Here is an 18505-nt window from a genome sequence, read left to right on the forward strand (position 1 = left end):
TTAGTCTGTGGGTTAGTTGGATAGTTCTACTGAAAGGTTTATGCCTGGCTGATCTTGGCTGGATCGCTCGAGGAAGGTTGGCTAGGATCTGCCTGGTTTAAGGTGGCCTTGACTGGGGCAACTGCTCTCTGTTTCGTATGGTCGTTTATCCTCCAGCAAGTTAGGCGGGCTTTGTCTCATGGTAGTGCCAGGATTCCAAGAGAAAATAGAAGTGTGCAAGGTCTCTTGAGGCCTGGGCTCAGAACTAGCACACCGTCACTTCCAATGCATTCTATTGACCAAAGCAAGTCACAAGGCTCCTGCTTCTGCCACATGACCAAAACCTGGCACTTGCCCTGTGGCCCTGCATGGCATGCAGTGACCCCCTGTCTGGGACCTGTGAATATAAACTTCTTCCTTCCAAGCCTCATTCTTGTTTCCTCCTGTAGCCTCACCAACTTTATCGTACCATATCCAACATGTACGTTCTTCGAACAGGTAAGAAGTGTTATCCCATTTTATAGCTTAGAAAATGTGGACTCAAGGAGCTTAAGTCACTTGCTGAGGATCATACAGTAAGTGGAGGAACTGAGGTCTGAACTGTTGGTAAGATAACAAGACCAGTGGAAAGACAAAACTGCATGTGTTAAACTTGCCAGGCAAGGGAACCCTGTGTTCCTTTAGAAAGAGTCTTTCCCAGCAATGCTTGAGCAGGTCTGATAGACTTTACACTGAGTAAATGCAGAAGATTTTGATTGGCTCTGACAGAAGCAGGGAAAGATTCTGAATGGCCCTGACAGACATGGGGAAAGATTCTGATTGGCTCTTAGACTAAAGCTGAACTACTTCAACATTCTACAATGTTGGTTTATTCTGGCCACCTACTCTCTGATATTACTTTTTTCTTTACACTAAAAAAAATAGAGCCAGCGCTGGTGACCTAGTGGTTAAGTTCGGCTCACTCCACTTCGGTGGCCTGGGTTCGGTTCCTGGGCGTGGACCTAAACGACTCGTCAGAGACTATGCTGTGGCCGTGGCTCACAAACAAAATAGAAGAAGACTGGCAACAGATGTTAGCTCAGAGTGAATCTTCCTCAGCGACAAAATAATAATAAATTTTATTGTGGTAAGATACACATAACATAAAATTTACCACCGACATTTAGTACATTCACAATGTTGTGTAACCATCACCACTATCTAATAACAGAGCATGCATCATCCCAAAAGGAAACCCCGTACCCATCAAGCAGTCACTCTCCACCTTTCCCTCCCCACCAACCCCTGTCAATCACTAGTCTGCTTTTTGTCTCTATAGATTTGCTGACTCTGAATGTTTCATATAAATCGGATCATACAATATGTGGCCTTTTGTGTCTGGCTTCTTTCACTTAGAATAATGTTTTCAAGGTTCATCCATGTTGTAGCAGGTATCAGCACTTCCTTCCTTTTTATGGCTGAATAATATTCCATTGTGTAGATATACCACATTTTGTTTATCCATTCATCAGGTGATGGACATTTGGTCTGTTTCCACCTTTTGGCTATTGTGAATAATGCTGCTATGAACTTTCATGTACAAGTTTTTGTTTGAAAACCTGTCTTCAGTTCTTGTGGGTATATATCTAGGAGTGTAATTGCTGGGTCATATGGTAATTCTATGTTTAACTTATTGAAGAAGCAACGAACTGTTTTTCACAGCGGCTGCACCATTTTATATTCCCATCAACAATGTAAAAGGGTTCCAATTTCTCTACATCTTCCCAATACTTGTTACTTTCCTTTTAAAAATGGTTGTTATTATAGCCATTCTAGTGAATGTGAAGTGATCTTACTGTGGTTTCAATTTGCATTTCCTGAGTGACTAATGATGTTGAGCATCTTTTTATGATCTTGTTGGCCGTTTGTATATCTTCTTTGGAGAAATGTCTATTCAAGTCCTTTGTTAATTTATTAATTGGGTTGTTTATCATTTTATGGTTGAGTTAGAAGCGTTCTTTATATATTCCGGATACTAGTCTCTTATCAGATATGTGATTTGCAAGTATTTTTCTCCCATTTGTGTGTTGTCTTTTCACTCTCTTGATAGTGTCCTTTCACGCACGAAAGTTTTTAATTTTGATGAAGTCCGATTTATCTCTTTTTTCTATTGTTGCTGTGCTCTTGGTGCCTTATCTAAGAAACCACTGTTAAAGATTTCCATTTGTATTTTCTTCTAGAGTTTTATGGTTTTAGCTGTTATATTTAGGTCTTTGATCCATTTTGAGTTAATTTTTGTATATGAGGTGAGGTAAGGGTCCAACTTCCTTCTTTTACATTTAGATACCAAGCACCATTTGTTGAAGAGACTATTCTGTCCCCATTGAATGGTCTTGGCATCGTGGTTGAAAATCAATTGACCATAGATATGTGGATTTATATCTGGACTCTCAATGATATTCCATTGACGTATATATCTGTCCTCATACGTCACATTGTTTGGATTTTTTTTAATTTATTTTATTTATTTCCCCCCAAACCCCCAGTAGATAGTTGTATGTCATAGCTGCACACCCTTCTAGTTGCTGTACGTGGGACGCGGCCTCAGCATGGCCGGAGAAGCGGTGCGTCGGTGCGCGCCTGGGATCCGAACCCGGGTCGCCAGCAGTGGAGCGTGCGCACTTAACCGCTAAGCCACGGGGCCGGCCCGTGTTTTGATTATTGTAGCTTTGTAGTAAGTGTTGAAATTAGAAGTGTGATTCTTCCAATTTTGTTCTTCTTTTTCTGATATGGTTTTAAATAGCTAAGTTTCTTAGAGTCTTATGATTTAAAAGAAGAATATTTCTCAGCACTGTCCTTGATGTTGATGTGATTTCAATGAACATGAGTCCAGCATTATGCCCTTGATACTCGTTATCAGAAGCAGCACCCTGTTTCTCCTTTTGAAAATCTACCTTTTGATCCCTTTTTATGTAAAATAAGAAGACACGACAAAATTCTGATTCATGTCTCCAGATCTTCACAGCCATGCTTATTCCTTCTCTGTGTCCAGTTAATGATCAGTTGTTTAAACTGAGTTGATACCATAATTGATCCATTTTCTTTCTCTGCAATGTCATTTGATGAATCAGTTTTCAAAATAGCAGCTGCATAGTAGCTTCTAAGACTCTGAAGTTCAAGCATCATGTGACTCTGATGTAAAGATGCCAGTTGGAACTATAAGGATGGTTTAAAAGCACTTCTAAGCTATAATTCAAGGCTTCCCAAGAGCTATCCATGAGAATGGATTCCAAAAGGGTATTTTTAAAAGCCAAGTAGCTTATTTTTGATTTTGTGTAAAGATCTTTCTACTTGAACAGAAGCATTTATCCAAATATACAAAGGAAGGTATTTGCCGATGGACAGACACCACCTTATTTAGCAAACAAGTAGCTCAGTCTAATTCTATAATTAATCCATGGTGGCAAATGAATCGAGGCCCTTTTGTTGGGCATCAGCAGCGACTGCTACAGGAAGAAAAATGTCTTGTATATAGCGTTCAAATGCAAGTATACCAAATCGAGGAGCAAATATACTCCCAAAGTGTTGGAAAGTAATTCCTTGGACTCCTCCTAAATGCTCTGCACTTTAACAGGCATACCACAGTGAGCAGATTAAGTCATTTGAGATACTATCAGCATAAGAGTATTAAAATCCAAGAATGGCATAAAAAACATTCTTGTGCAGCAGGCTCCTCACTCCCTTAAAGGTTCCCATCGTGTAGCAATATTCGTTTGGCATAAACACACAAAGCACAATCTGTAATTTTGTTAAATTTGCTATCTAATTCTCAAATGTCTGGGAACCAATATAGCTAAATATGTCTAAAGTGACAACTAAAAGAGCATAGTTAGCCTTGCCAGCACAAGAACGTTTTCCTTGATCAATTAGTTGAGTGTAAAAGTGTTGTTGGTTATTTCTTGGGATGTGGCACAATCAGCAAGACTTTGTATTACATGGCTTTACAGAAAACCTATCATCCTTTGTAAGTGTGGTGTGTATGTCATATTTACATGAGTTATCTTAACACAAGCCACATATCTAAAAAAATTTTTTTGACCTATCATAATTAACTAGTTTCATTTCCTCAACATAATCAGCCTGTATGATGTACTTTGTTTTCACATTTAAGTTATTAATTGTGGATCAATCAGAAACAGAAATTAATTTCTATGAATGAGCTTTATCACAATTGCAGCTGGTGGCATCTTTAGAATACCCTAATAGAAGAGGTCTCCCTAGCATTCTTGGAAAGAAATGACAAATCCAACAGTAAGTTAAATTTCCTGAGCTAGCTACTGAATCTAACAAATGAGCTGCCTCTATATAGTTAGTCCTAGAATTAGGACTTGTCAGAAAAATTAAAAATTTAAATTTCATCATTAAAAGGTAAATCATAAGAAGATTTACCTTTTAAGGAAAGATTTAAATCATTAAAGATTTACCTTTTAGAAGAATTAAAAGGTAAATATTAGCCCTATTTATGGACATTGATCTTGACTGAAAGGTCTTAGAGTTGAGCTGTCTACTTCCATGAAGTCTCAGCCTCTGGACTAAGAGGGTCCTGGAGATCCTGACTTGGTCACTTAATATAGTCTGGCGAGTGTCTGTGATGCTTTCTTATTAAGGCTTTTTGTGTGTGTGTGTGTGAGGAAGATCGGCACTAAGCTAACATCTGATGCCAATCCTCCTCTTTTTGTTTTGCTGAGGTAGATTGGCCCTGAGCTAGCATCCATGTCCCTCTTCCTTTATTTTATATGGGACGCTGCCACAGCATGGCTCTACAAGCAGTGTGTTGGTGCGTGCCCGGGATCCGAACCAGCAAACTCCGGGCCACCACAGGGGAGCGCGTGCACTTAACCGCTTGTTCCACTGGGCTGGCCCCTGTTATTAAGGCTTTTTGATGTTCCTTCTAGAAGTTTCAATTTCTGATCTATAAGTTGTAGCAGAGAGCATTAGGCAAGTGCAAGGAAACAAAACAGAAACTACTTGAGCATGATAAGACTGAATGGCTCTGGTTAATTTATTTTAATAATCAACAATACTAGAACAAGGAAAGTGGAATCCTCTGTTGAGAATAATACACATCAATCTACTAACCTTTAGTCAGTCATTTATGCCATAAACTGTTTTTATGATTGTACCCAGTTGAAATGGGTATTTAAACATAGAAACAAAAATTGTTCATCAATCTGCATACAGTTATCATTTCAGTTGTTGTAGGTGAACAGGACAATGTCTATTTTCAAACAAAAAGTACAGAGTCCCTGAAACATATTTATACTAATATCAAAACTGAACTTCTCTTTTGATGTGTCAGATTTAATTTATTTTCATCCTGGGTTTGGAAAACAAAAGAATTTTCTCAATATTTTGAGTTAAATAAAATCTGCAAGTTAACAAAAAGAACTTATTATTCCTCCTTTATGAGAAGAAGCAAATCTCTATGGTTCCCCAATGACCATTTCGGAAAGCTCAAAGTCAGTTTAGGTACAAAAGACTCCTATCTTTTTTTTAATTGTGGTAAAATATACATAACACGAAGTTTACCGTTTTAATCATTTTTAAGGGTACAATTAAAAGGCATTAAGTACATTCACAACATTGTATAACCATCAATCACTGTCCCAAAGATTTAACATTTCATTATTCTGAACTTTGGAAAGACAATGTCAAAAAAGTTGTTAGAACAGACAGGCCATAAGAACAAGGAATATTTTGTTATCTTGGCTACCTCATTAATCAGAATTCTAATAACAATATTTAAAATAAACATAATAAACATTAACATGATAATCATTAAGAATTTTAGTCCTTCCTGGAGTGAAGAACCTTTGTTGCTTTATTGTAAACAACCTAGGAGCATAGTGAGAGGCAGCATCAAAACACAAAAATTAGGTTTTTGAGAATTGAGAGTATGAACATAGGTGAGGCAAAGAAAATTTTGTCGGCTGAGTAGAGTATGCAGAGGACAAAGAGTAATTATTTATTTTTTCATATCTGGAACAAACTGTATATTCCATGCCATAATTTTCCTTTAGCTATAAGTCCCCTTTTTCCTACCATATTTAATTGTTTGGCTCACTGCCAATATTCTATGAATATATTTAAAGGTTTAGTCATATTCTACATTGAGGAAAGACAATATTACTTAAAGTTTTAATTTTCGATCTTAAAACGTAAGTAATGTTATTAACATATTATTAGGTAGTGTATATCACATTGGCTTTGCTATTTTAAGTTAAGCCTTATATGAGATAAAGACTGTCCCTAACAAACAAAAGCTGAAAGCGTTCATCACCACTAGACCTGTCTTACAAGAAATGCCGAAAGGAGTTCTTTAAGCTGAAAGATGTTAATCAGTAATATGAAAACATTTGAAAATATACATCACACTGGTAAAGATAAGCATATAGTCAAATTCAGATTTCTCTAATACTGTAATATGGTGGTATGTTAACCGTTTAACTCTAGTATAAAGGTTAAAAGACAAAAGGATTAAAATAGCTATAGCTACAATAATTTGTTAATGGATACACAATATAAAGAGTTGTAAACTGTGACATTAAAAACATAAAAAGGGGAATAAAAGGGTAGAGTTTTTGTATGTGATCAAAGTTAAATTGTTATCAGTGTAAAATAGACCGTTATATCTATAAGATGTTTTATGTAAGCCTCGTGGTAACCACAAAGCAAAAACCTGCAGTAGATTCACTGAAGATAAAGAGAAGTGAATCAAAGCATACCACTATGGAAAATCATCAGTTCACAAAGGAAGGGAGCAAGAGAGGAAGGGAACTACAAAACAACCAGAAAACAATAAGATGGCATTAGTAGGCCCCTACCTGTCAATAATTACTCAAATGTAAATGGATTGAATTCTCCAATCCAAAGACACAAAGTGGTTGGATGGATAAAAAACAAGACCCAACTATATGCTGCCTACAAGAGACTCACTTCAACTTTAAGGACACACATAGGCTCAAAGTGAAGGGCTGGAAAAAGATATTCCGTACAAGTGGAAACCAAGAGAGAGCATGGGTAGTTATACTCATATCGGATAAAATAGACTTTAAGCCAACAGTGTTATCAAGAGACAAAGAAGGTCATTATATAATGCTAGAGGGTTCAATTCATCAAGAAGATATAATAATCATAAATATATCTGCACCCAACATCAGAGCACTTAAATATATTTAAGATATATTTAAGATATGAAAGGAGGAAAAGACAGCAATACAATAATAGTAGAGGATTCCAATATGCCTCTTTCAATAATTAATGAATCATCCAGAGAGAAAATCAACAAGGAAATATTGGACTTGAGCCATAACTTAGACCAAATGGACCTAACAGACATATAAAGAATATTCCATCCAATAGCAGCAGAATATATGTTCTTCTCAAGGGCACATGGAACATTCTCCAGGATAGATCAAATGATAGGTCACAAAACAAGCCTTGGAAAATTTAAGAATATTGAAATAATACCAAGTATCTTTTCCAACCACAATGGTATGAAACTAAAAATCATGAAAAGGAGGAAAGATGGAAAATTCACAAATATGTAGAAATTAAACAACACACTCCTGAACAACCAATGAGTCAAAGAAGAAATCAAAAAGAAAGTTAAAAAATAACTTGAAACAAGCAAAAATGGAAACACAATATACCAAAACATAAGTGCTGCTGCAAAAGCAGTTCTAAGAGGGACGTTCACAGTGATAAACGCCTGCATTAAGAAAAAAGAAAGATCTTAAATAAATAGCCTAACTTTATACCTCAAAGAACTAGAAAAAGTAGAACAAGCTAAGCTCAAAGTTAGTAGAAGGAAATAACAAAGATTAGAGCAGAAATAAATGAAACAAAGACTAGAAAAACAATAAAAAAGATTAATGAAACTAAAAGCTGGTTTTTTAAAAAGATAAATAAAATTGACAAATACTTAGGTAGACTAAGAAAAAAAGAGAGAAGACTCAAATAAATAAAATCAGAAATGGAAGAGGAGACATTAAAACTGATACACAGAAAGGACCGTAAGAGACTACTATGAACAATTAGATGCCAACAAATTGGATAACCTAGAAGACATGAACAGATTCCTAGAAACATACAATTCACCATGACTGAATCATGAAGAAATAGAAAATCTGAACAGACCAATAATGAGTAAAGAGATTAAATCAGTAAACAAAAACCTCTCAACAAAGAAAAGCAGAGAACCAGAGGGTTTCACTGGTGAATTCTACCAAATATTTAAAGAAGAATTAATGCCAATCCTTCTCAAACTCTTCCAAACATTGAAGAGGAGGGAACACACCCAAACTTATTTTACAAGGCCAGCATTACTCTGATAGCTAAGCCAGATAAGGACACTACAAGAAAAGAAAATTACAGACCAATATCCCTAATGAATATAGATGAAAAAAATTCTCAGCAAAATATTAGCAAACAGAATTCAACAGCACATTAAAAGGGTCCATACACCATGGTCAAGTGGGATTTATCCCTGGGATGCAAGGATGGTTCAACATACGCAAATTTAAAATGTGATACACCACAGGAACAAAATGAAAGATAAAAATCATATGATCATCTCAATAGATGCAGAAAAAGCAGTTGACAAAATATAATATCCTGTCATTATAAAAGAGAATGGTAAAAATTGAGTATAGAAGGAACATACCTCAACATAATAAAGGCTATATATGACAAGCCCACAGCTAAAATCATACTCAATGGTGAAAGGTTGAAAGACTTTCCTCTAAGAATAGGAACAAAACAAGGGCATACACTCTCACCACTCCTGTTCAACACAGTACTAGAAGTCGTAGCAAAAACAATCAGGCAAGAAAAAGAAATAAAAGGTATCCAAATCAGAAAGGAAGAAGTAAAATTGTCTTTGCAGATGATGTGATCTTATGTATAGAAAATCCTAAAGACTCCATCAAAAAACAGTTAGAACCTCTAAATGAATTCAGTAAAGTTGCAGGATATAAAATCAGCATAAAGAAATCAGCTGTGTTTCTATACACTAACGTCAAACAACCTGAAAAGGAAATAAAGAAAACAATCCCATTCACAGTAGTATCGAAAACAATAAAATACTTAGGAATAATTTAACCAAGGAGATGACAGTTCTGAACACTAAAAACTCTAAGATTTTGGTGAAAGAGACTGGAAAAGATGCAAACAAATGGAAGGATATCCCATATACACAGATCAGAAGAATTAACATTTTTTACATGCCCATACTACCCAAAGCCATGTATAGATTCAGTGCAATCCTTATCAAAATTCCAATGGTATTTTTCAGAGAAATAGAACAAACAATTCTAAAATTTGTATGGAACCACGAAAGACCCCCAAAAGCCAAAGCAATCCTGAGAAAGAAGAACAAAGCTGAGGCATCACATTTCTTGATTTCAAACAATACTACAAAGCTATAATAATCAAAACAGTATGGTACTGGCATAAAAACAGACACAGAAACCAATGGAACAGAATTGAGAGTCTAGAAATAAACCCTCACGTATATGGTGTCTTGACATGAGTATAGCCATGTTTGGCCGTTCCATGGACCTACAGCCACCAGCACACAAGGAAATATAAAGCCGCTTTCTATGTGGTGGGAACTGGCCTTTCTCCTGGGCACTGGCCCTTCTCCCACAGAGATAGTTGCAATTTATAAGATTACAAGACTCTTTGGGCATCTTAGCTCGGGATGGACTGGCCATCTGTGCTGGGCTGGGACGATAGCCAAGGGGCACAATGCACGTATGCAACTGATAACCATTTGTACATGGGAACAAAGGATGCTTACTCTGCAAACTCTGCAATGCCTACTCTGGAGATTACTCATGCTATATAAACTGCTGGAAACTGAGGCCTGGTGAAAGTCTAATCTGTGGAGGGGACGCCTTGCCCAGGATCTCTGACGATCGGACTCCCACCTAGGTGTGTCAATTGAAGGGACTCTCCCCAGAGCAAGGGCGTGGATGTTGTGAGTAACCGATGGGATTCTCTCTCTCAGTCGACCTGGAGTTTCTATTTCCGGTCGACTTGTGTTATTTCCCTTCGGTCAATCTGGTGTTTCCCTTTCCGATCGATTTGTGTCATTTCCCTCTTGTTATTTGACCTATTCGGATCTGCTTGTGGACGATCGCCTTTACTCTCCTCTATATAAAAAAATATATATTCAGTCTATTCATTTGGGTTGGAAAGTTTCTTTTTACGTCTCCGATCGACTCCACCAAACCTCTCAAAACATACGGTCACCCAATATTTGACAAGGGAACCAAAAATACTCAATGGGGAAAGGATAGTTTCTTCAATAAATAGTGTTGGGAAAACTGGATAACCATAGCAGAAGAATGAAATTGGACCCTTGTCTTACACCATTCACAAAAATTAACTCAAAATGGGTTAAAGTCTTATACATAAGAACTGAAACTGTAAAACTCCTAGAAGAAAACATAGAGGAAAAGCTCCTTGGTCTTGGCAATGATTTTTTGGTTATGATACCAAAAGCAGAAATAAACAGTGGGACTACATCAAACTAAAAAGCTTTGATATAGCAAAAGAAACAACCAACAAATGTAAAGGCAACCTATAGAATGGGAGAAAATATTGGCAAATCATATATCTGATAAGGGTTCATTCCCAAAATACATAAAGAACTCATACAACTCAACAGGATAAAAACAAACAATCCGATTTAAAAATGGGCAGAGGATCGGAAAAGACACCTTTCCAAAGAAGACATACAAACAGCCAATGGGTCGTGAAAAGGTGCTTGCCACCACTAATCATCAGGAAAATACAAATCAAAACCATAATGAAATATCACCTCACACCTGCTAGAAGGCCTATTATCAAAAAGGCGAGACATAACAAGTATTGGCTACGATGTGGAGAAAAGGGAACCCTTGTGCACTGCTGGTGAGAATGTAAATTGGTGAGGTACTACGGAAAACAGTATAGAGGTTCCTCAAAAAATTAAAAATAGAACTACCATATGATCCAGCAATCCCACTTCAGGGTATATATCAGAAGGAAACAAAAACAGCATATCAAAGAGATATCTGCACTCCCATGTTCACTGTAGAATTATTCACAATATCCAAGATATCTGAACAACCTAAGTGTCAACAGATGAAAGGATAAAGATGTGGTGTATATATACAATGGAATATCATTTAGCCATAAGAAAGAAGGAAATCATGCCATTTGTGACAAGATGGATAGACCTCGAGGGCATTATGTTAAGTGAAATAAGTCAGATAGGGAAAGACAAATACTGTATAATATCACTTATATGTGGAATCTAAAACAGCTGAACTCATAGAAACAGAGAATAGAATGGTGGTTACCAGGGATTTGGGGATGGGGGAAATGGGGAGATGTTGGTCAAAGGACACAAACTTCCAGTTATAAGATGAATAAGCTCTGGGGAGCTAATGTACAGCATGGTGATTATAGTTAATAATACTGTATTATTTACTTGAAAATTGCTAGAAGAGTAGACATTAAACGTTCTCACCACTTGGCATAGTGGTGAAATTCACACACTCCACCTCAGTGGCCCGGGGTTCACAGGTTCGGATTCCAGGTGCAGACATACACACCACTTATCAAGCCATGCTGTGGCAGGCATCCCACATATAAAGTAGAGGAAGATGAGCACAGATGTTAGCCCAGGGCCAATCTTCCTCAGCAAAAGGAGGAGGATTGGCAACAGATGTTAGCTCAGGGCTAATCTTCCTCACCAAAATAATAATAATAATAATAAATGTTCTCATCACAAAAAACATATGGTAATTGCATGATATGATGGAGCTTAGCTAAGGCCATGGTGGAATCATTTCGCAATATATAAGTGTATCAAATCAACACACTAATTTGTACATCTTAAACTTATACTGTGTTATATGTCAATTATGTCTCAATAAAGCTGGGGAAAAAGAAAAGAAAGGCTGGAAGGAAAAAAAGGTTAAGCTTTATAAAGGATAATTGCATTTGTATGTAGGCAAAAGAATAAGAAAAAGCTATTGGGGCCAGTCCCATGGCCTAGTGGTTAAGTTTGGCACACTCCACTTCAGCGGCCCGGGCGTTCAGTTCCCAGGCGCGACCTACACCACTCGTCAGCAGCCATTCTGTGGTGGCAACCCACACACAAAATAGAGGAAAATTGGCACAGATGTGAGCTCAGGGACAATCTTCCCCAGCAAAAGAAAAGCTATTATCTTAACTCAGTACATTTGTTCTCACTGTCCTATAAATTCTAATTTCCTTAGGTTATTTTAAGATTAATAATTAATGACTTTCAAGACCTCAAAGTCAGGTAGGGAGCTTAAAAACCAAATTTAAGTCACTCAAATACAATCATACAGTATGAAAAATCACCAGAAAAAATATGACATTTTTAGAATTTGCATGGATAGCTCAAGTTTAGATTCAATTTGCAATAGTCTGAAGTTACAAAAATCTTTTGTTATGAAAACATTAGCTATTATCATTTAATTTAGTTGAACACATAGGTTTACACATTTATAAATAACAACGAAAGCAGCGTTGGCTTGTCTGACCAGTAAATTTCAGTATAGGAAACTGAGTATGTTCAAACTGATAAGGCTGTCTCTGAGAAAGTGAAGCCTTTGCACCACCTAGAACAGTGCTACAATTGCTAAAATTTTCATAAAATCAGGGATAAGTCATATTATCAAACCAGACTTATTTCCAAAGATTCATCTTAACTAGAAATACTGTTTTACTTTTTCCTTTTATGGATATGTTCCAATTATTAAATTACTTAAGTTGGTTAAAAGCTCTGAGTGGACTGCATTTCTTTTTACCTTGTAACTTACTAACCAAAGCCATTAATTTAATTAAGTCCTTTTTTCCCTTTTGGAGTTGATTTTCAGCTGGAGAGACAAAAATAGTCTTTAAAGAATCAGCATATTTAAAACACTATACACTAAAATTTTCTCTTTTTTTTTTTGAAAGTCATGAGTTTCCTTATTTTAAATTTACATAAGTTCTTAGTCCCCAAAATCAATTAGCACAGAGCTCTGACAGATTCGTAAGGGACCTTATAATGTAATTTAGTAGTTTGCTCTTTTTTTCAATGTGGGATTTGTCTGAATGGATTCGATATTCCTAAGATGTACATAAAATGAAAGCCTTTATCACCAACAAAAAGATTGACTATTGTAGAGATGGGTTTTTGTTTTCCTTTTTGTTCTGAAACATTGAGGGTGTATAAAACTTATTAAATCAAAAAATTTCCAAAAAAGTTCCCTGAAACAACCACTGTAATTCTAAACTATCTTTAATGAAAACCTGCTATTTTACCAAATGGGCTCAGAAACTAGAGTCACAAAGAGGTTACAATAGGAACAAGAATTCAGCCAAGAGGAATTTGAGGTTAGATGCTGACAAACCCAAATGAATAAGGGAAGAAAATATCATGATTAGAACAAAGTATGGGGATTTGAACCAAGCACACATACTGCTTCAGCCTGTCTCATCTATATATTACAGCAAATACATTACACTTGAGTGTGCACAGAGGATTCAGACTGGCTCTAACAGAAGGGAGAAAAGTTCTGATTGGCTCTTAGACAGACTATGAACATCTTCAACGTTCTACAAGGCTGGTTGATTCTGGCCTCCTGGTCCCTGATGTAATTTTTAAAATTGAGATATAGTACATATACCATCAAATATTCACCCTGTTAAAGTGTGCAAGTCAGTGGGTTTTACTATATTTACAAAGTTGTGCAACCATCACCACTAGTCCCAGGGCATTTTCCTCACCCCGAAAAGAAACCCTGTACCCATTAGCAGTCACTCCCCATTCCTCCCTCCCCTCAGCCCCTGCCAACCACTAATCTGCTTTCTGTCTCCATGGATTTGTCTATTCTGGACAGTTCATGTAAATTGAATCATAATATTTGATGGGCATATCTAACATGTGATCTGGCTTCTTTCACTTAGCACCATATTTTCAAGGCTCATCCATGTTACAGCACGTATCAGTGCCTCGCTCCGTTTTATGGCAGAATAATATTCCATTGCATGGGTATAGCACCTTTTGTTTATCCATTCATCAGGTAATGAACATTTGGATTATTTCCACTTTTTTCCTATTATGAATAACACTGTTGTGAACATTCAAGTGCAAGTTTTTGTGTGGGCGTACGTTTCAATTCTCTTGGTTGTATACTCAAGAGTGGAATTTCTGGGTCATATGGTAACTCTATGTTGAATCTTTTTTTTTTTTTGTGAGGAAGATCAGCCCTGAGCTAACATCCATGCCAATCCTCCTCTTTTTGCTGAGGAAGACCGGCCCTGAGCTAACATCTATTGCCAATCCTCTTCCTATTTTTTTCCCTTTTTCTCCCCAAAGCCCCAGTAGATAGTTGTATGTCATAGTTGCACATCCTTCTAGTTGCTGTAGGTGGGACGCCGCCTCAGCATGGCCAGACAAGCAGTGCGCCAGCGCGCGCCGGGATCCCAACCCGGGCCACCAGTAGCGGAGCACATGCACTCAACCGCTAAGCCTCCAGGCCGGCCACCTATTTGCAATCTTATTTATTTATTTATTTTTTCCCCCAAAGCCCCAGTAGATAGTTGTATGTCATAGCTGCACATCCTTTTAGTTGCTGTATGTGGGACGTGGCCTCAGCATGGCCGGAGAAGCGGTGCATCTGCGCATCCGGGATCCGAACCCCGGGCTGCCAGCAGCAGAGCGCAAGCACTTAACCACTAAACCACGGGGCCGGCCCCAGTCACCTATGTGAATCTTTTGAGGAACCGTTTTCCAAAACAGCGACATCATTTTACATTTCCACAACAATGTATGAGTGTTTCTTTTTACAGACACTAAAAAGACACTCAGAAGCCTCCAAAATGAGGCAAGCACAGATCATTCAGGAGAGCTTCCAGGAGGGATGACTGATTCCCTCTTCACGTGTACTCTCCAGGCTACAATTCCCACAGTGGGAATAGTGCAACTAGGAGAGTTCACAGCTGGTCTCCGACCCACCAGAAGTCATACATGAGCCTACCTCTGCTCCGAAAGCCCAACACATCGGTCTAAATTCATTAACCAGAGTTGTCACAGACAATCGTATAGCCCGTGATTTCCTCTTAGTCAACCAAGGGGAAGTTTGGGCTATAGCACATACCACTTGCTGCACCTATGTAAATACCACACAGCAAATAGAAAAAGCCACCTGACTCTCTAAAATAGGCCCAACTAAATTCTGGGACATGTTTTGATTGCCTGGATTTAATAATCTATGTCCTTGGCTCCCAAACCTATCAGAAGACTAATAGTCATTTTGATGCTGATAATTGTCTATGTTACAATTGACTCATAAAGCCTGTCCAGAATCTTAAGTTCTATTAGGGCGCTACACAGGGCAGCCATTGTCACATCAGACAGTTCAATAACACATCCTACGACAGAAGAAGGAAAGATTAATCCTGGTTCAATTATAGACCACGTTCAGTGGATGCTCTTCTTAACCAGCAAAATGATCTTAATCAGCAAAACCCTGGCAATGATGAAAATCTGGATATAATGGATGAATGTCCTGAGACCTGACTTTGTCTGTATTTGACAAAAAAGGAGGACTAAGAACAGCCCCGATAGTTGGAACTGATCTGATGCTCACAGATAGACCTCAATATTATTACAAGCTGGTCTGATGCTCATAGGATACTTTGTTCTCCTCTTCTCTAGTTCTATCTGCACAGAATACCAACCTCAGACGAGCTTATGCTGAGAACATGATAAAATGAAACAAAATAAGGCCACTTTTCATGAAGTAGAATGGCTGTGGGGAGATGGGTGCAGGGAGTTACTGTTGAAGGGGTATAGAGTTTCAGTGTTACAAGAAGAAAAGAGCTATGGAGATGGGTGGTGGTGATGATTGCCTAACATTATGAACATATTTAATACCACTGAACTGTACACTTAAAAATGGTTAAGATGGCAAATGTTACGTTATGTGTATTTTACCAAAAAATTTTTTTAAATGGAAAAAACCAAGGTCACCCCTTCATAATTTTGTCTAAGCAAGGTCATAGTGCTACTCACCAAATACCCAATCATAAAATTGCCCCCACTTTCTGACTGCATCCATTCTAGGGCTAACCCTCCCCTAAATCACTCAACCAAAGCCCAGATCATATAGTGAGTTCTTTCTAACATCCTCATGTGGAGACACCCTGTGGTTCCCCTTGGTGTGCCTTCTCCCTCACTGCAGTGAGTCACAAACCCAACTTGTCTAATGACAGGTGTGTTCCTGGTAGTCTTTGGCCAAAGGGCATGACAACATATATTAATTATATTCCTAAAGAGCAACACAAGTTATTTATATTCTTTTTCTTCATTCTTATAAAGCAAGCCTCCTTGAACCACCCCAGGTTAAGAAATAGAACTTTATCAACCATCCTAGAAGCCCTCCTCACATCCTGTTTCAATTATAACTCACTCCCTCCCCCCAAAGTAACCACTCTCCAGACTCTTATAGTAATCATTTCCCTGTTCTTATAAGATTTATCGCCCAGCATGTACTCCTAGATGCTATAGTTTAGTGTTGCTCATTTCTTAAAATGTGATACATCTTTTAAGTCTCTTTTAATCTATAAGTTTCCCCTCCGTCTCTTTCTTTTCCTTACAGTTTTCCTGTTGAAGACCCCAAGTCTTTTCACCTGTAGAATCTACCAAGTCTGAATTTCCCTGATCGCACCCTTATGTTTCCGTTCACTGCGTTTCTTCATCCTCTCTGTTTACTGCAAACTGGCCACTGGATCCAGGGGCTCTGTCAGACTCCAGCTCAGTCCCTCGAGCAACACTGTAGGCGGTGTTAGGTTCTTTCATCAGGAGGCACTGATCTGGTTTCTCTTGTTTTATGATGCTAGCAATTGTTGGGCGCAATGCCTGGATCCATTAATTTATTGGTGGCCATGAAATAGTGACAGTCTAACTATAATTTCTTTTTCATTTATTAATGGGGTATTTTAATTAAGAGATGCTTCTTAGCTACTATTTGGCTACCTGTAGGTATAGTTCATATAGGAAAGGCAGGATAAATGCATGATTCTTTGCTTTTGTTTTTCACTTTTCAAGATCGTGAATCGCTTTCTCTGAAGGTGACCAGCCAATTAAAAAAAAAAAACCTTTATGAACTCATGGATTCAAACATATTTGGTGGGTTTTAATCAATGTCAATTATTATTATTGACACTCAGATTGTCCTATCTTTGGCCTGTTGGAGACTCTTCAGTTGGCTCCTGAATGGCTTGATCCATTCCTGGTGGTCTTTGTGGCTTCTGTGCTATCTAGTGTGAGCAACTGTTCCGGGTTCTTCTTTTACATTTCCTGCCCCAGATCTGTACCCAGCCAAGAAGCCATGGATGGTAATCTAGGCATTAGGGATGCTCATTGCTATGAGTTGGTCATTGTTTCTAACACTTAGAGAATGTATGCACTAGAGAATATAAAATATACATTTTATATATACAACATATATACATTTTAACTTAATTTTTTTATAGTACATCTGTATCTCCTTTGTTTCCATACCAAAAATTCTAGTTCTCAAGGATACAGGGGATGATTAATTAGAATATCCTCAGTATTAATTACTCATTTGTTTTACCCCACATCACTAAAGTCTGAATATAGAAATACTATTACCATTACCAATATGATTACTGAGAACGGTTACATAAATTGTTTTGCATATGCTGTTCCCATTCCTCCTTCACTTTTTTTTAGAACAAAGGTTGGCAAACTTTTTCTTTTTTTACTGCTTTAACAATTTTAAACTGCATAATTCAGTGGTTTTTAGTATATTCACAAAGTTATACAATCATCACCACTATTTAATTCCAGAATATTTCCGTGACCCCCAAAAGCAACCCTGCACCTTCTGTTCCCCAGCCCCGATCCCCTGGCAACCACTAATCTACTTTCTGTCTCTATGGATTGCACGTTCTAAACATTTCATGTAAATGGAATCACACAATATGTGACCTTTTGTGTCTAGCTTCTTTCACTTAGCATGATGTTTTCAAGGTTCATCTACGTTATAGCATATAATACAAGTTATTTTTTAAGTAGAAAATAAATCAATACAAGGATGATTGGGCACCAAATTCCTCATCCGCCTGCATAAACAGGGCTGCTTCAGCTGACTTCAGCTCCTTCCTTGCAGTAGCCTGAAACCCTTGGTGAGTAGGAGCCGGCTACCTTGCCAGAAATCACAGTGCATGAACGGCAACTGCTGGCCACCGCATAATGTAAAGAAAGCATTGGAAAGAAAGGGCTGGGTGTCACATCCCAAGATGCATCTCCCCTCAGTCCCTTAGTCAGAACAGCTTCCGGCTACGTGCGTCCAGCCTCTGCCGCTACTTGGCACCACTTCTCTGCCATCCCAGATGGACAGGGGCTTTCAGCGTTGAAATCCAGGCCACAGTCTGCTTATGGGGC

Source organism: Ceratotherium simum, chromosome 3, assembly GCF_057802395.1.
Source record: "Ceratotherium simum simum isolate JZ-2026a chromosome 3, ASM5780239v1, whole genome shotgun sequence".
Lineage (NCBI taxonomy): Eukaryota > Metazoa > Chordata > Mammalia > Perissodactyla > Rhinocerotidae > Ceratotherium > Ceratotherium simum.